This window comes from Rhinopithecus bieti, unplaced genomic scaffold, assembly GCF_001698545.2.
Source record: "Rhinopithecus bieti isolate Rb0 unplaced genomic scaffold, ASM169854v2 scaffold_3948, whole genome shotgun sequence".
Taxonomy (NCBI): Eukaryota; Metazoa; Chordata; class Mammalia; order Primates; family Cercopithecidae; genus Rhinopithecus; species Rhinopithecus bieti.
Window position 1 is genome coordinate 3,268,473 of NW_016804646.1, and position 7,351 is coordinate 3,275,823.

General features: G+C 45.5%; 1 long non-coding RNA gene across 1 annotated transcript in view; it reads right to left on the reverse strand.

Moving 5' to 3' along the window:
• Window positions 1–690: 690 nt before the first annotated feature.
• LOC108527983 (uncharacterized) overlaps window positions 691–7,351 on the reverse strand; it is a 41,062-nt gene continuing 34,401 nt past the window's right edge. The window contains exons 4-5 of the long non-coding RNA XR_001885003.1: window positions 2,896–3,078; window positions 691–992 (exon numbers count right to left, since the gene is read on the reverse strand). This is a non-coding gene — a long non-coding RNA (uncharacterized LOC108527983). The remainder of the gene's footprint in view (window positions 993–2,895; window positions 3,079–7,351) is intronic.

Sequence of the window (7,351 nt, forward strand, 5' to 3'; positions counted from 1 at the left end):
AGTTGTGTTTGCTTCAAAAATACTACAAAATGCAGAACTGGTGAGTACAAATGGCTCTAAATTTAACAAATATTGTTCACCCAACCAATGTACAATATTTTTCTTCCCACCCTTTCAAACCCTTCCTTGACCTTGAAGTCAAAGTTTAGCTGGAGGATCAGCCTCCCATGCCTGTTCTGGCCTTCATTCCCAAGTTCAGCCTGGACAGTTAATTGATAACAGGTGCGTCACCCACGGTCCTGGCAGCGCTGACCCGGGCTGGAAGCTCCAGCGCCCCCAGCGGCAACCCTTCTGCAGGATTTGTGTCCCAACCCAGTTTACTTGGCAAACAACAATGTGGGTGTGGGTGGAGATGAGAAAAACATCTGCCTTCTCATCTGGCTTTCAAAATACAGTGTTCCCTAAAAGACTGGAAGGGAGGACAGAGAGTTCTAACTGGCTGGAAACTCCTGCCCAAACAGATGACTTGGAAAGTTGATTTCATTCTGGGGGATGGGTGTGGAGTGTTCTAGACCCACCCAGCAAGTTACAACCTTTCTCTTCATTCCTTCCTTTCCAGAACTGGTTATGACTATTTTTTTTTTAACCTGAGCATCCACACCATATCAAACACCATCCAAGCACACATATTTTGTGTGCAGTAGGTTGATAAGTTTCTAAAAGAACACACAAAAGCATTTGAGCCAGACTTAAGTATCGCCAAGAAGGAAAAGGCAAAAGGGACCCTATCCTTCTGTGACCTGTCAGTGAAGACTAAGAACTGAAAAGGACTCCTGTTTCCTCCATCACGTGCTGCCCCCTTGCAAACGAGATCGGTGGCGAATCTTGTTCATCAGACCATTCCTGATTCTTCACCTCCACATAGATGCTCCGTCGCTCTGCAATATCATCCAGTATCCAACATCAGGTGGCCACAGGCACAGCAGAGAGCTGGTGTCATGAAGGGCTCTGATCTCTAGAATGTTTCATTTTTAGACACAGGCACTTACATTCTGCAAGAAGTAATGAAATGTTGGCAAGTAGCAATTGTAGGCATTGGTGCAGGGGTTAAATAAAACTTTCCTTTAACTCGCTGCTGGAATAGATTAGAGAAATCCTTCAAGACATAAACTGTGTGAAGGAGAAGACAGATTGCCTTTCTTCAGCTGACTGAAATTTTAATATTAAAAATTAGGCTTCTATGAAAGCAGGAAATGGAACAGGAAATCCAAAAAGTAACCAGGAGTGGAGAGATGAGGAAGTAAGTAAAAATCATGAAGCACCTCCAGCTACAATCAGGACCCTGGGGCTTCACTGCAATCTCCTCTCTTTCCAGAGGTTTCTAACCTCCAGTGCTCCTCCATATCAATGCAGAGCAGGACGCCTGGGAATGACACAGGGTGCTTGTCAAACACACAGGCTCCTGGGCTGAGAGTCTGCAGCTACAGGCCTGAGTGCAGCCAAGGATTTTGCCTGTTGATTTCCAGATGACCCAGATCCACACTCGGGTTTAGACTAGTCTCCAAAACTTAGTCTTGCTGACTTTCTTTTTTTTTTTTTTTGAGACAGAGTCTCGCTCTGTCGCCCAGGCTGGAGTGCAGTGGCCGGATCTCAGCTCACTGCAAGCTCCGCCTCCCGGGTTTTACGCCATTCTCTCGCCTCAGCCTCCCGAGTAGCTGGAACTACAGGCGCTGCCACCTCGCCCGACTAATTTTTTGTAATTTTTTAGTAGAGACGGGGTTTCACCGTGTTAGCCAGGATGGTCTCGATCTCCTGACCTCGTGATCCACCCGTCTCGGCCTCCCAAAGTGCTGGGATTACAGGCTTGAGCCACCGCACCCGGCCGTCTTGCCGACTTTCTTCCCATATCTATGAGCATGAATGTCGGGCCGTTACATAAACAGCACTGGAAAATCATTACAAAATTCAAGAAAAAAATATCTGAGCTATTTAAGTACAAGGTTTACTATGAATATTATTTTGGCTTCATTTTATGTGCCATGCTAGTTTATGAACGTTCTATGAGATTTTAAGAAGGCATTTTATATTCATAATCAAATATTGAAAGGAGAGGGCCTCATATAGCTAACCTGGCTCAAAATCAGCTTTCTGAGCAGATAAGGATGCTCAGGAACCACTGAGTTCAGCTGGTCTCCAAAACGCTGCTAAGTGTCAACAGCCTGTTGAAGGTGGCATTGACCTTCCCTAACCTCTAGTGTCTGTTTGTGGGTGTGCTGAGGAGCTATGAAGCGCCCATAGCCTTCAGGGAATATCCAGGGTGGTGGCGAATGGGCAGCCCTTTAAAGCCTGTGCTTGGTGCCCAGCAAAGAGCACTCCCATCAACTCTGTTATTTCAACAGGACTGGGTCCTGGGACCTGGCAAGGAGAACCGGTGGCCCTGGACTCTGGGTTCTGCCCCGGGCTACCCAGATCCAGACGGGAAGAGCCCAGGGTTGGCAGGGGATGAGGAGATTTGGAGGCTCCATTGACTGAGCTGCCTAAGTACCCGGTGCTGCCTTCCATCCTGCACCCCTTCCCTGCCTGGCCACAGTCAGAGCCCAACTGGAATGAACTGCACTGAAGAGCGGCTCCCCTCCCTCCCTGGGGCTGCAGCCCTGGCTTCCTCTCCTACAGGAAGGGAGGTAAAGCTACTCCTTACGAAGGATGTGGACTCAAGAGGGGCCACACACAAAGGGGAGCCTGTCACATGGGGGGAGCAAGTCAGGATGTTACTAACAATCAAAAGCTTCCTTCAAAGGTTCCTGTTTAAAAATTTCAAAGGGTAGGACTTCCAACCTGCTGGTCTCCCCAGGATGCCCCGAGGGTCTCGGGGGAGGGTGCAGTCAGACACGTGGTGTCTCCCCACCCTATCAGCCACCCCGACCTCTCTCCTCAGTGTTTCCAATATAGGGTTACCTCTTAGGTGGTCCTGGGGAACATTTTCTTCTAGTGGTCACCTGGCTGAATGCATAGACGTCCCCTGAGACATCTTGTTGGAGCAGAGATGGGGACCTGAGGATACCATCACGGGCAGGCACCATTCCCAGGACAGGGAGAGAGGAACCAGCTTCGTGCCCTTTCTTCATAGTGGGCTCATCACTGAACGGAAGGGAAATCACTGTCAGTCACTCCAGCTGCCAACCTGGGTCTCCCTTCTGCTGCTGCTGGGTAGAAAGCAGTTTTGGTGACCCCAGGTCATGCACCCAGGGGTATTTATTGCCAGGGCCCCTGGGGTACATCTGCCCATACTGTTCCCTTTGGAGCTTCTCAGTAAGAGAGCCCATAATGTCTAAAAATGGTGCATGTCAAACTTCATTAAGGTTCTAGAAAGAGGCCTAAGTATAGTTATCCACTAATAAATTAAGGTGATTTTGAGAAAGATTAGCTATAGGGGGCCTTCTCCTTTCAAGATTTGATTACAAAGATAAAGTGCTATATTAAAATATTACAGAATATTTGTAAAGTAGCATGGCACATAAAACGAATCTCAAAATACTACTCAGTAAACATTGTATTTAATAGCATGGATCTTTTTGCCTTGTATTTTATAATCATTTTTCAATCCTTATTATATTAAAAGCCCAGCATTCTCATTTTGTGGATATGGGGGGAAAAAAACAGCAAGTCTAAGCAAATAACAAGACATCTGGTTTCACAACTCCTAGTCCAATAAGTTCTCGGTACAGAATGAGGTCCGACATGGTCAACAAACATGCCATCATGCCACCCACAGCTGGACACGCAATACCCGGGGCTCCAGCTGGCTGTGGAAGAAGGGAGAGGTCTCCATCCCTCCTTCTGTGATGTAAGTAAGCTCTCCTTTCTGAAGAGCCCCTCAAGCCAGAGACTGAATCCCCAAATAAAAATACAACAGAGGTCAGCTCTGAGAAAACAAAATGACTCATCGCCTTACCTCCTGTCCTAAGTCCCTGGCTTCTCACACTCTCCTCTCTTGACTGTGTTCCAGGGCAAGGAAAATACCTACCATTGCCAACTATGGAACTGTTACCAATGAAGGCCACCTTGGCTGCAAACTTATCTTTGATATGGGACATTCTCCATTGCTTGCGGTGGAGAGAACAGACCCTTTTCCTTTCTATGATAATATGCCCCAACGGAGGTTTTCCATCACATGAATAATCTAGATGACAGGTTTTCTGTGTAGCGTCTTATGCCAACCTACGTCCCTCATGCACAGCTTTGGAGAAGGGTCCATAGCTCTGACTACCCTGAGCCCAGAACATCTCCATCCCTCAGGCGGTCACCTGCAGCAGTGCAGCTGGAGGAAGTAGGTACTTTAGAGCATGTTTTCACACCTTGCTACTAGAGAAGTGGCAAAGCACTCTTGTTTTTGAGAAGTGATAACCTCTTAGAGATGAAAAAGGAAAAAGCTAAGGGGAAGCACTGAGCTGGGGAAATTCTTACAAATAAAGAATCTTATAGCAGAAGAGTTTTGCTTCTTTTGTAAACAGAATCAGTGTCACTAGTGGAATTACAGCCCTGTGGGGCGGAGAGGGGGGCACTGTTTGTCTGGCAAACAGTGCAAGTCATTTGTCACACCTAAATATGACTAGGTTCCTCTCAGCTACACCATGTCTCCCACCATGTGACCTGTGATTTCTTCCTGCTCTCCTTTCCATCTGTGTCCATAAAGACTTGGAGTGAGATCCGGTTTGCTTTTCTGCCTCCTCTGTCCTATTTGCCAGAGAAAACATTATGGAATTCCTCCCAGGAATCTTCCCGCAGTGGTTTCTGTGCAGCCGTCCGCATTCTGTCCTTTGTGGAAACATTTCTCCCACCATTCTGCACCAACAGGTGTGCTGGCGTAAGCCTGTGGATGAGCACCACTTTGCCTGAACATCACACCTGTCACGGGAATGTCTGTTCTGTGGACAACACTGAGGAATGCCTCTTTCCTCATGCCGAGCCGCTAGCCCTCCACAGACACTTTTTAAAAACTGCCACCCACATCACAAATGGCTGCTTTTACTTCTCTCTCTACTCTACCAGCTCGTTTTAAATGCTCCAGCTTAAATTTATCACAGGTCCTCACTGGGGTTTATGGATAGCTTCTAATGTACCCGAATTCTAGAGTTATGGGAGAGAGGAGCAAATAAAGTAAAGGATGTGGTAAACCAATTTGTAAAAGGAGAGGAAAAAAATGCAACCCAGGCAGAAAACAATGGCATTCTTTTCCTACTAAATGTAAAGCAAATATTAAACTCCTGCAAGGATTTCAGAATTTATATCCATACCCATGCATTTATATCCTAATTGCTCATCACTATGGGAACCAGGTATTTTTGATTGATACTCTAAATATAATAAAGCACAAAAGAAAAAAAAAGTAGACACAGCTTTCTGGATGTAGACGTTTTTCTAGGTGGTGCTTAATGAATTTAAGCTTCTGAGACATGGTTTATATTCATCGGATCCCCTATCCTGATAACAGACCCTGGTTCCTTGGTTTAAACTGCAAGGATCAGACTCACCTGGAGGCTTATGAATATGCAGACTGGTGGGGGGCACCCCCAGAGTGTCTGAGTCAGTGGGTCTGGGAGGGGCCCGAGAGCCTGCAGTTTTAACAGGTGCTGTAGATGCTGCTAGCTTAGGGCCCTCTTTGAGAACTGGCTGCTTAGTGTTTTGAGAATTAATAAGAGAAGGACAAGTGGGAGATGCGACTCTGACATTAAGGATCGCACTAAAATACCTCTCCACCCTTTGCCAAAGTCCTCACTTGGTGTCTTCATGTGGGTATTCAGAACTCTAGAATTCAAGTTAATAATACAGCATGGAGGCCTATGCTCTATGAAATGTCCTGACAACACCCCTAACTTATCTCAAAGAGACTTACTACACATTTAATTTAGGTTTCACAGGGAAGTTTTTGCATGTTAATTAAACGCCAATTGATTACTAAAGGCACATCCACTGAGGATTAACTAACGTCACTGACGTGGACTTCTGACATAACTGCAAAATCCAGTACTTAACAGAGAGCAACAATCTGGCTCATGATTAGAAATCAAATCACTATGGAAGAAATAATTTTTAAATGTGGGTATTTTTCATCATGAGATTTGCTGACATATGGCAGCAAACAGACTTGACTTGGGATAACATTTTCTAACTATTGTCCTTAGCCTGCCCTGTTTCTGAAGCTGCTCCTGCCACAGCGGAGTGCCTCTAATGGACAACCCCTCACTCAAGGACACCACTGACTCGTCCACACAAATCCAGAAGTGCGGTGCACACATATTGTAGCCTTGCATTCTAGTCTCAGAGCACAAAATGCTAACAACTACAACAAAAATAACAGCACCACGCACTGAGTCTACTGTGCTTCATGGACTACATGAAAGAGGAACTATAACACCAATATTCCAGTCAATGGAAACGGGGCTCAAAGGGAGTAAAGAGTGGGCTGACCAGGGTGACGTGTGCAAGTCAACGGTGGAGCTAAGGTCAAATTCTGGGTGGTCTCACCCCAAAGCTCTTTGCTTAATCACTTCACATATACTGAATATTAAACATTTACAGTCTACAGAGTCTCCCTTTTCTTGAAGATTTTTATGTGGTACATAATAGAATCATTTTACATGATACATAATAGAATATTTATTATGTTTTACAAATAAAACTGAGGCTGAGTGAGGTTGGGAGAGTTGCTCAAATTCATAGAGGAAGCCATAAAACACCATGACTCTAACTAGACTACAAAGCCCCCTCTAAGCTCCGTCGTTGCTCTTGGAGAATCCATCCGTGTGCTTCACTTGGGAAGTTCAGAGGTATTTACGAAATGCCTTCTATGTGCTAAACACTGGCAAAATGAACTTGCTGATGATTTTTAAGATTGGTCAACTTGAATGATGAGTTACTACAGATTAAACATGGCCACGTGTTCTGTGATGCACTTCCCTATAAGGGGAGATTATATCCGCTCCCACAGGGATTTTGGGCTAGTCTATGGCCCAGTAATTATATCCCAATTACTTATCACTATGGGAATCAGGTACTTTTGACTGGTACTTTAAATATTATAAAGACACAAAATAAAGAAAAAATTGCCGGCCAGGTGCAGTGGCTCACACCTGTCATCCCCACACTTTGGGAGGCTGAGGCAGGTGGATCATTTGAGGCCACGAGTTTGAGACCAGCCTGGCCAACATGGCAAAACCCGGCCTCTCCTAAAATACAGAAATTATCCAGGCATGGTTCTCAGCTACTCGGGAAGCTGAGGCATGAGAATCACTCCAGGAGGCAGAGGTTGCAGTGAGTCGAGAGTGTACCACTGCACTCTAGCCTGGGCGACAGAATGAGACTCTGTCTCAAAAAAAAAAAAAAAAAAAAAAAAAAGAAAAAAAAAAATTAC